Below are 11,459 nucleotides of genomic sequence, written 5' to 3' on the forward strand. Positions count from 1 at the left end.
ACATGCACAAGTCAATACCCTGTGGCATTATAGGAAAAATGATACATTTTTAGCATTTAGCGTACAAGGGAGTTTGAACAACTTTGCAAGCATATTCCAAATTTATTAGCCAATTTGTTGAAATTTACTTGCAAATACATTTGTATATACTGTGTGGAATGTAAGTCCGCTCAGGGAAGTGAACAGAATATAAATTTCATTGTGTAGTGTTACTATGCATATGATAATAAAAATCTTGAATCTTGAATTAATTCGTATTTAAATACAAACAATGAATACGAGGCCTGGACTTGCACCCCAAATCCGCGATCTCTATTAGCTTACCATTTAACCAATGAATCCATTCGAATAAAAGTACTTTTACAGAAAAAAACATGTCATCAAGCAAATGAAAAATCAGATCTGATCACAACTGTAAATAGAGTGCACTTGATCTACACCGGAGGTCTCCAACCTTTTTGTAACCACGGTCCGGTCGGGGGTCAAAAAGGGACAAAAATGTACACAAATTACAGTAAGTCAATCTTAAAACTGAATTACAAAAGCTATTACTTTCAAGGGAAATACCTGGCACAAAGGAAAAAGCAAACAAGCTAAACGCATACAGGGCAGCGCTATATAACATGATGAAGATGAAGAACTAATATTAGCTAGCATGTTATCCACAGTCACAAGTTGTTAAATAACTTTGGCCATATCATCATACATCAACATTCTTACAAAGAAAGTACAAATTACAGACAGTCGTGGGCCAGATTTCACAGGGACAAAACAACGTGTGCGTCACCGAGTGGCTGATCTCAATACCACACCATCCTTCTCACGACAAAATGTAGTATCAGTAGTGGCCAGAGGCGGCGCCAAAAAACAAAGCTCAAACCAAACAAAGCACAAATGAATGAACTGTTTAACTAAATCAGTTCCAAAACTTTATTTCGGATGCGGCCCACGCGGCACCGGTACCAGTTGATCCACAGACCGGTGGTTGGGGTCTCCTGGTCTAAATCATCAATAAATTGATCCATGATTAATGTCATTTTGGAAAAAAAAATGTTGTCAGCAATTGAAAAAGTTAAAAATTCTTGCACAGACCTTGACAACGAGAGTGCCAAGGCACCCCCTGGTGCCGTGGATGTGCAGTTAAACTACACACGGCAAAAGCAAAACCTGTGCCCTGTGGTCATCCCTGATGGATGGGTGTACCCCATTATTTAAGAAGGGCTGCATTAACACAACCTTATTGTGAATGTGACTGCAAGTAAACGATTTCATTGGTTGCTCTGAAAGATTTTACTGCGTTTTTGACATATCTATCTTCTTTCTTTGTTGAAAGGCAATTTTCACGTTAGGAAAATTCAAACTTGACTTGTCCAATCTTATCCAAGTTTGTTGCCTACCCTCAAGAACTCCATCTGAGTGAACGGAGGGAATAATAGCGTCAAGGAATGTTGATCTTATCGCGCCCAGCAAACTAGACTGCAAATCTCCATCTGTTTATGAGTTTTGGCATGAGGCGGCATTGGCATCTCTCGAATCTGGCCAATATGGCGATTGGGCGGAAAACAAGGCACAATCTGGTTTCTCTCGCCATCTGCGCGTCACGACTAAGGCGGCGAGTGGCGTGTTTCTGCCGATGAATGCACAAGAAGCCCAGCTGCTGCTTTTGCCACGGCATCTGCGGGTGACAATTCATGTGACTTCTTACTGTAACACTCTTTTCTTCACGCGCTTCCCCTCTTCGACTCCCCTGTCCCTCCCTTCCTCTTTCTGTGTCTGTGCAGCCGCCCTCCCTTCGCTCTCTTTCCCTCTTGGCAGTGCTGCCAAAGTGGGCAGGCAGGCGGAGGCAAATGCAGCGTGGGCCAGAACCCGAGGCAATCCAAAGGCTGGCAAATGGATCACGTGGATGTTTACAACTTGCGTCTGTTGTTTTTGTGTCCCAGTTTGCTTTCCTGGCAGCGGGGATTTGTCCCGGTGCCCTCGTCTCTTTCCGAGTCATCGGCGCTCATTTCGGATGTGTGTTTGGAGGGCTGTGTGTCACCCTGCGCACCGACAGACGCGCTCGCGTCAGTAGGAGGGGATTGTGGGAAAAAAAGGGGTGTTCCTCTTAATGGGTGTGCTCTACTTCTCTCTTTTCCCTTCTTCCCGCCATCATGGCCCTCTTTTCCTCCAGTCCTCCGGCCCAGGCTGCCACTCACATACCGGCTCCAGGTATTTTTCCTTTTTCCCCTGAAACACCTCTCGCCATCCATTCCACCGCCCCGCGATGTTGCTCTCTTACTTCCTTCGTCTTGTAAACGCGTCGGTCGTCGTCAGCTGCCACGCCGCACGGCGCCATTTTGGCTCCATGGGCAAAGCAGGCGAAACTTTTGTCGAGCTCGGAGGGACTCCGGGACTCCCCGCTGGCTCTCGCGTCCCTTTGCACTCTCTCGGCTCTCCTCTCTCATGCTCGTCCAGCCCTCTCTCTTATGTCTCAGACCAAGCGCTGAACAATCTTTCCGTGGTTTTCCTGAGCGAACAGGTGTGCCGCCGTCTCATGGCGGACGCAAGTACGGGTCGTGTCCGTTAACTTTTTAAAACGATGACTACAAATTGAAATTCCCGTTTCTGTAAGGTTGAGTTGAACTCTCAAATGTACATGAGTGAGGTGCTTGCTAGTTGTCTTATCAGTGTGAGCTGTTGTGATAACACAGTGTTTCTCATTCCCCGCGTGCAATGTTTGCACTTTTGTCTTGGAGGACAAAAGACATTTCTGCTTTGTACAAGCGAGCGGCGTGACAGTCTTTCGAAAGTGGCAACTGGAATGTTTGTCTTAACATCGGGCGAGGATTGTATTGACCATTTGCGACGAAGAAAAAAAGCATAGATCTGAAAGAAAATATGCCTCTGGACTCTGTACATGTGTTTCATAGTCACCAGTGGGAGAGTTTCTAGCTACCTCTACGAGAACAAAAACGTTGATATCTCCATCGTACGTGGTTCTAAGATGGCGCCTCGTCAACACGTGTTTAAGAACCTTAAGTATGGACGAGCCTATTTGTTCCGATTGTGTCACAACAGCCCGACGTGTTCAGTCACAGGTTTGTTTGGGCATTAGGATGCAAATGAATTCCTTTATCAGGCACTTCTTTAACCGGCATCATCATGTGAGAGTGACGAGAGAAAGACAGGAGGGAAGGAGAGACAGTACGGGTGCATGAGATAGAACAGGCCACGGGAGTGGCAGCGTTCCCTCCCCGCCTCCTCGCGTATCCTCACATGAACTTTGGGTGTTTCGTCACTATGCTTCTCCTTAAGGCAATCAGAATGACTTCCTGCTTGAAGCTTATTGGCTGATAGCTCGGCTGACCTGTCGCTGTTTGCAGCGAGGCGACAGGAAGTTTCTGGTGCCACACAGGAAGCTGCGGCTGTGTCATCTGAATCATGCCAGACTGTTGTGTCAAAGTGCGGGTCTGCGCGGAGGCTCGCTTGAAAAAACAATGCAAATACTTTGATCTAACATTGTATTTAACGTCTACGTCCTTTCTCTTTGATTGTTCTGATCTGTGATTCTAGTGTTCCCTAAATAGCTAGCCATAGCACAGATGTAACCAATGTCATATTAACGTTTTACAACATCAAACAAGTGAGATTGAATCAATGGCACCTTTGCTGCTTGGAGCTAAATAAAGCACTTAATCAGGCCACATCCTACCCTCCTTTGATCTTTACATCAAAGGAAAAGCATTGAAAGAAGACACCAGGTTGCTGAAATTTCACCCAGATGGCGAACAATTTGTCAAAGCTCAATATGGCATGAAAGACCCAAATATGGTCAAAATGCTGCTGCTCAAGGGTTAAGAAAGAATTTGGAAACGTTGAGGGATCTATTAAGCTAATCGGAAATGGAAAGCACAAAGATGATCATAATATCAGTTAAGAGCTTCACAAGCCCAACAATGGAAAAAGAAAGATTCTTCTACAAAACAAATGACCTTGCAAATGACCTTTTCTAGTTACCGAGAGCATTTGTAGTCCACTACAACGTGATGAGTCAAGCCATTTTTAAGTACATTTGGGTAGGCCGCAACCACTTTATTGACATCACATTTTGGTGATGAAGAACTTCACAGTGCTGCACTCGATCCACGCCACCAATCTCATAATCTTGCGTATATGGATATATTTATTTTGATCAAAAGAACAGAATCTAACACTGCTATTTCCATCCACAAACAGCCTTTTTTGTGCTTTTGCACCTGTTAGGAATTATGATGACTATCATCATGTTGGCTGAGATTTCGCTGCTCTACAGAGCGTTTCAATACAACGACAAAAGTGTAAAGGCCAATCCTAAACCCTCTGTAAATAGATTAGAAAAGAAGATGACAGAAACGTGATTAACGGTCAGTTGTAGTGTTGATTTTGGCCGCCTGTTTTAGTCTTAGTCTAATTGTTATGTCGAGCTTTCAAGTCATTTCAGTCCAGGATGATTTTAGTGTAGTTTTAGTTGACAGCTGGGCAATAAATCGAATTTGTTCAGTTAATTCATCATTTCAAAAATCAAAGATTTGAAAAATAGCTAAAATTGTGAAATTGGGGTGGCAGAATGTTGAATGGGTGATTGACAAGACATGCTTAGGTTCTAATTGCTTAATTGTGGCATTTAAAGGGCTTGTCTACTTATTTAGCAATTTTTTAGCAGTAAAAAGTCAATATTATTTTGCCTTTTTTAGACACTCCTTTAGCCTAACACATAAAAATATTTGAAAACAATATAAATAAGTATCTAGAAAGGATTCTCTGGTATCTCAAAAATGTAACATTTCCTCTCTTGTCTGAAATATTTTCCACATGATTTAAAAAAACAAAAAAAAAAAACAATCAACCTTTTTTTTTACTGTCCGCATTTTAATTGTAATGTTTATTTAATTGTCCAGAATGATTGAAGAAAATCAAGATTTTATTTTTTGGCCATATTGCCCAGCTCTATTTGAAGGAAAAAATATATATATTTCAGATTGATAAACAAAATCTGAAAATATTTTAGTATAAGAAAATAGATGCCATTTTTAGCCAAAGAAAAGTGATGATAGTTTAGCCTAGATTTAGTTGAAAAACCTGACACGTTTAGTATCTCTTTTAATAAATAATAATTCTTTTAAATTTTGTCATTGGGACATAATAGGACCAAAACCCAGACCAGGTATGAGGGCCTTAGGGGTTTGACAACACACTCTTTGTAGTGGGGACCTGTTCCTACCTTCGCATATGTTGTTTTGGTCAACGAAAAGAAGAATTTTAGCATGATATTTTCTCATAATTCTTGTTGTCAACAGCAACATTAGTCATTCGACGATCAAACGGCCCTGCCGAAGACTTGCTAGTTCAACCCAATCGAGCTCGTGCTGGACCAGCTTTGACGAATACAGACTTATCTATGTTTGAAAAGATTGTGGGGCGGCGTGATAAGAACACAATGGAGTCTTTACCCCGGCATTATCTGACTCAGCCACGTTTGCCCACCTTTTATTAGTCAGCCTGCAAAACATCAGTGGTATTTCCATGTAGCTAAACTGAAACTGGCTAATGAGGAGCTAAAGAACATTAAGTACGGCATGCCAAGCACGGTGCCAGTTCTGTAGCAAATGTAAAGGATTGCGAGAACGTACAATGAGTAAAGCGAGTGTGTATCCGCACCATGACAAGACAAACCAAATGAATCCTTTTTTGATCATCTTAACTGTGGGAATTCTTCATTTAAGCAATTATGTGGCAACATCCTCTGGCAAGTCCCCCGCCTCGCTGCCTCCTTCCTCATTGAAATTCTGCCAGGCAAACAGACACGGCCCATTCTTGGCATCAAAGCTTGGCGAGAAACTGCCAGAGCTAAAAAGTGACAGAGACACATTCTTTTGCCGTCGTCTGGTGACCGCTTTGTGTTTGTGCCAAGCATTCTTCATGACAGGAAAGGCTGACGGGTATTCCCTTGACTCGACGGCCTTTGATCGGCCGCAGGCTGTTTTATTGGCTGATTTATGATTTTATTTATGGTTTTTACCTAAATGTGATACACCCAGAACCGAAATCATTCGTTTGTACAAGTTCAACTCTCTCCGGGCAGGCGTTTCAGATTTGCAACAATGAAATGATGAGCCCCAAACTATTCCACGTGAATATTTTGTGAGACATTTTTTCGAATCAGAAGTAAAACAAAAATGTATTGTAAAATCTCGATTTGACCCTGTGAGGGTTAGGTTATTGACAAGTCTACGGCATGGGCGTTTAATGGTCGAATGACTAAAGAGGTCAGAGCTGCATTTACGGACCTTGCCAAACTACGACCACAGGGATGGAAGTATAGAACTGTACAAATGCCAGTTGAAATCAAGTCTTTCGAAATCACACACATTCTTTGACTTGACTTTTCTCAAAGTATGCTGAGTGGCAAAGATTTTTTTTGGAACTGTCCATAAGCTGTCATCTTGAAGCTGGCCAAGGCGGATTTACGAGAAAACGCACTCATTCCCATGCAAGTGAAAACGCGAGACCATGAAATGCCACACCCAGAAGATTGTATATGACTCTATTGATGGACTTTTGCTTCAAAAGAATTTGGAATCGAGCCACTATTACGATGAAGTGTTCAAATGACTCACTCCATCGTCAGGAAATGAAACTGCGGATTTATTACAGTAATGATAAGGATCTTGACATGCATTACCCTTCTTTTACACTGTTTTTGACGCCCATTCGATCTGATTTTTTTTCATGCCTCACATATTGCTCTGCTAACTACAGTATGTGATAAATAGTTAGATGACAATAATTTTCATTGGTTTTACTATCACACGTTATTTGGACAAAACTGATTAAAACTGCCCCCTCCTCAAAAAATAACAAATCATTTTAACACTGAATGTTGTCTTTCTTCAGAGGAGACTGAAACAAAAGATATTTACACTTATGTTTCTCGATTTTAGTAACGTGGTGCAGTTAGATGTCATGCATAACTTGTCCTCTCGGAAATATGAGTTTTTATTAAAAGTCTTTTGAATCTCAAAATATATTTGCTTAACAGCTAGCTAGTTATTTTGCTTACTGAATCATGTTCCTAAGTGAACCTCTTCCATGTGCAGATAAAATGCTAACATTAGCTAATAATGTCCACCTTGTCATTGTCTTTTCGGTCATTCAGACCTTTGATGCTTTCAATATTCTGCCTGCGGTTAATTTCAATAAAAGGTAGCTTTAACAATACACAATTATAAAAGCATAAAATCTACTTCACCCTTGTGCAGTATTTTGATCATTTTTGGGTTAGTTTCTTCCACATCTCTTTTGCAATATTTAAGCCAATAGAAGGCACACTCATCACTCACATTTTAAACTTTGACATGGTGGCACCATCTGGGTGGGATTTCAGCTCCCCTAGTGCGTTATTTCAATGCGTTTCCTTTAACCTGTAAGGCCTTTGATATAAATATCAAATGTTTGGGCAAAATACTGCACAAGGGATATTGCAACAAGCATGAAGTTTAAAGGACAATTTGGAAATTTGTGGGTTGAAATGGCCAAGTCTCAAAGGCACCTTTCAATGATATTGACTCGGTTGTTTCTGGGCTGTGATGCCCAAATGCAATTGACCCAGAAGCAGAGTTTGACCCATATTTGCATCCAAATCCATTGTCACTGAGCCATTTCAGTATTCGACAGTCAAGGCTGTTTTCTTTCTGGCCAAACATAGCTTGTAGATGTGCCGTTGGCACTGCTGCAATTATGGGCATCATGCCAATACGCCCCCCTCCCCCCTCTCCACACTGGTCTGGTCATCCGATCAGACTAAAGGAGTCTGTGGATGTTAAAGATGGGCTGGTCTGGACCTGCATCAGGCTTGTATGCTCTTTTGCTATTTTTATTTCTGCCACATTACCTGCCCGACCTTGATCTTCTGAATGAGTTGGCTTCGAGTCCCCGCTTGGCGCAAGTTCCAGTCTCCGCCTCTCGAGACAGATCAGCATTAGGGGACAGCTGAGTGAAAAAAAACAAAAAAAAGTTTTATTGCAGAGCTAAAATGGCGGATGCGCAAGTCGCCATTTTGTATTTCCTTGTTTTGTTTGTGAGGGCAGAATCTTAGCCCTGTATGCTATCTGAGGCAGCTGGCGGCAGCCATATTTGCAAATGTGTCGGTGTGTGCTTCCACATTTATCTGAGAAGCAGCACAGTGATAGCTCGCTAGAATGAACTCAGTTTTTGGCAAAAACGCAAATGAGCTCCTGGCACAGAGGCGACCAGTTTTTTTTTTTTTTTCCTTTCTTTCTCTTTCGATCACATGCTGCAGTCTCGGGAAGACAGTGAGTTTATACTTTTTCTTTCACACGTTTCTGCTGTCTAATATCTTTAACTACAAATTCAATCAGAAACATTTTGACAACCTTCTGAAAATTGCCAGTACTTTAAGTAGAGATGGGATGAGAACAAATTCCACCAAGAGATGCATCACAAGGCTGAGTCCATGAGAACGAGACAATATTTTTTCAAAATGTGTACTATATTGAAAAATTATAACTAATTCTTGTAGAGCAGCCACTATGGAGTATTTAGGTATTTGCATAAAAATAACAAAATTAATTTTTCTTTTTGCTTTTTGAAAAAAAAAAAATATATATATATGAAAACGGAAGACAAAAAACACATTTAAACTTAATTATGATTGGCCAATTTTTATGCATATCTTTTGACAATAAACAATTCTTTATTTTATACAAATTGAAATGTTACAATATTTTGCCATAGATAATGACCAATGAAACAAAATGATGATCACAGAACACATTTGATTCAGCTTGCTTGCTTCAAAAGTGATCAGTACGAACAGCAGTAAGTAAATTGCGTCTATTAAACTGCTTTTGAAAGGTCATCCGACTGCTCTCAACCGCTGTGAGCAAGTAGCTAATTCATGCGTAACTAAGCCCCTTTTTAGCAATCTGAATAATTGATTTCAGAACGATGTTATGTTGACAGTCGAACGGGAAGGGACAAACGCAGATACAGGAGTCAAATCAAAGTCAAAGTGTTTACTGTCATGTGCGCAGTGCACAAACAAGTTTCTTTGTACAACTAAATTCTCACTTTGCCATCCACACGACTTTCGCGAACACACGTACTAAGTTAAGATAAAAAAAAAACAAGTATATAAACAACAGACAAGTACAACAGACAGAGTAAAGGTATGAACCGAAAGTGAGTAGTTTATGTGCAGGCGCTAACAATAATATGCAAGACAGACAGTAAGTGAGGGAAAGCTTTGATAATTTTGCTCATTTTGCACATCGCCAATCTCCATATTTCAACATACAATATTTGTCAGTGCATGTGGGAGTTCATTGTGAGTGAACATGATAGTGGTATGCATTGTTTTGGTTTCTATATTCCACCCCCATAAAGAGCTTTCTGGTCGACTTGACGAATAGTGACTATTTCTGCCGATGGTATGGCAGGGTTACTTCTCGCATGTGCACAGAAGGTGCATAATAGTTAGCATCACTATCCGTCTGTAACCGGTTTAATTTCCGTCAATTTTCCAGCAGTCGTGCAGACGGTTGGACGGTTGTATACAGGCCCTAAAAAAATGCAAGTTTTGTTTATATACTGTTTGTTTAAAAAAAAAAGACTTGTTTGACCAAAACATGATTAATTATTTGTGATTTCAATCTTGACCAAAATAGTTGTGAATATTATTTTGGCCATAATCTTGCCGCCCTACTCTGAAATCATGTTTTGTTTTGTTTTTTTTTTTGCTTGTTGAGCAAAAACACGAAGCTAACTGTCATATCTGTTTTTCTTGTAGCGTCACAGGAGAGTAACCTCGATGCGAGGCGACACGAATGCTGCTCTTGGGTCTGAGGTAGTAGATTGAATAGTTGTGAGGGTTGTGTAGCCTCTTTTCGAGATAACTATACAATCTACTGTCTTTCCCAAGAAGACGGCTTACTCGGCCAATCATCGCCAGGTGGCAACCCAACTGCCCAATCGGAGCGCACACAGGCAGCGCACACGGACCGTTGTCAGCATTTTTCTGTTTGCTCCCGTGTGGTGTATTATGTTACTCCGCAGGTGGAAGTGTATTTGAACGGGGCTTTGTCAGGGTGAGGTAGTAGGTTGTATAGTTTGGTGGTTGGGTCTACACCCTGCTCAGGTGATAACTATACAGTCTATTGCCTTCCTTGAGAAGCTCACAGACAACAGTTTCCCAACTGCTACTGAGCTGGGTCACAAATCTCACTTTGGAAAAATCACAAGGCACAGCAACTGCCAAAAACGTCACAAAATGTATATTCTGTGTCCCGGATGATAAAAAGTACGTTGTCTCCATTGACTGAGTTCACCGATGTATTTCATGTGAAACCTGTTTAATTAATACAACGTTATTTTTCAAGAATGGCAACAGGGTAACACAGGTTCCTTTTGCCTTCTGCCTTCTACATTACCTCTACAAATATATAAATATTTTCAGAACAATGAAGTGAAATGGCACACTGGTTGATTTTTGGATCATTGTGTTGACGTACTAACTTTCTGACAATAAAGTTGTTCCAAATGAGTCAACCTACCTTGCTTCTGTGTTTGTTTGTTTTTTTATCAAGCATATACACAAGCAATGGAAAACATTGTAATTAAAAGCGAAATATACATTTTTAGATACATTAAAAGAAACAAGCATGTAAGTCATTAGGTTCAGTTTCCTGCTTCAATAGGGATTCTTAGTAATACAAGAAGTAATTTATAGTGTACCCCCCAAAAACATAAAACTACACAGATAAATCAAACGCACTTACATATTTGCATACACATGACAACAGCAAATGTACATGAGGCACATTTTACTAATCAACAAAAATAAATGTTTGAACCATCAATGAATGCAAAACGCAGTGTGACGACAAATATTGGAATATTATTAAATCGGTGTAAAAGATCCTGAAATGAAGCTGTAGTGTGATGTTTTTCAATAAATAGCTCTGACATTGATTTTTAACTTTGATTAAACATTTTCATATTCTGAGATGCATCAAATTAGCTAATCATTATTGTAGCAACCATTGGAGGAGGACGCGTACAAGTCTTACCTTTCACCATTATTTTCCAACTTCTTCTTCGGCCCTTTTTCTTTGGGAAACCTACAAAGTATGAGAGAAGTTAGCTCAAAAACCAACAACTATCAGAGGTTAGAAAGTGAAATAGGAAAGTTTGGAGCTGATGAGGCCTCCTCATCGATTGGCTTACTTTTACTCTTGTTGTTAGTGGACGTGTCTGTGGTGGCGTCTTTCCAAAGGACAACACAGTCTTGGGCGCCCTCCAGTGGGGAAACCTTGCAACTGTCCTCATGAACCATATGGTGCGGTCAACATAAAATGGAGAAAGAATCCTGTGACATACGTCCGTTTAGTAAAGTATGAATAAAAATAAAAGTCTTTCATTCA

At 40.6% G+C, this 11,459-nt stretch overlaps 1 protein-coding gene and 1 long non-coding RNA gene across 3 annotated transcripts in view; one reads left to right on the top strand and one right to left on the bottom strand.

Annotated features, from left to right (window-relative positions):
• tead3a (TEA domain family member 3 a) overlaps window positions 1–11,242 on the bottom strand; it is a 33,496-nt gene extending 22,254 nt beyond the window's left edge. Inside the window, exons 1-2 of the mRNA XM_088406746.1 lie at window positions 11,106–11,242; window positions 7,910–8,007 (exon numbers count right to left, since the gene is read on the bottom strand). The gene's annotated coding sequence lies outside the window, so the exon portion shown is untranslated. The remainder of the gene's footprint in view (window positions 1–7,909; window positions 8,008–11,105) is intronic.
• Window positions 1,535–10,588, top strand: LOC148427096 (uncharacterized). Of its 2 annotated transcripts, XR_015864252.1 has the most exons (3): window positions 1,770–2,208; window positions 9,827–9,883; window positions 9,959–10,588. It is a non-coding gene; the product is annotated as an uncharacterized LOC148427096 (long non-coding RNA). The 2 variants fall into 2 exon arrangements; XR_015864251.1 differs by having other exon boundaries at window positions 1,535–2,208; window positions 9,827–10,588.
• Window positions 11,243–11,459: the final 217 nt, after the last annotated feature.

Source organism: Hippichthys cyanospilos, chromosome 2 (genome assembly GCF_059441005.1).
Source record: "Hippichthys cyanospilos isolate Australia breed blue-spotted pipefish chromosome 2, RoL_Hcya_1.0, whole genome shotgun sequence".
NCBI lineage: Eukaryota > Metazoa > Chordata > Actinopteri > Syngnathiformes > Syngnathidae > Hippichthys > Hippichthys cyanospilos.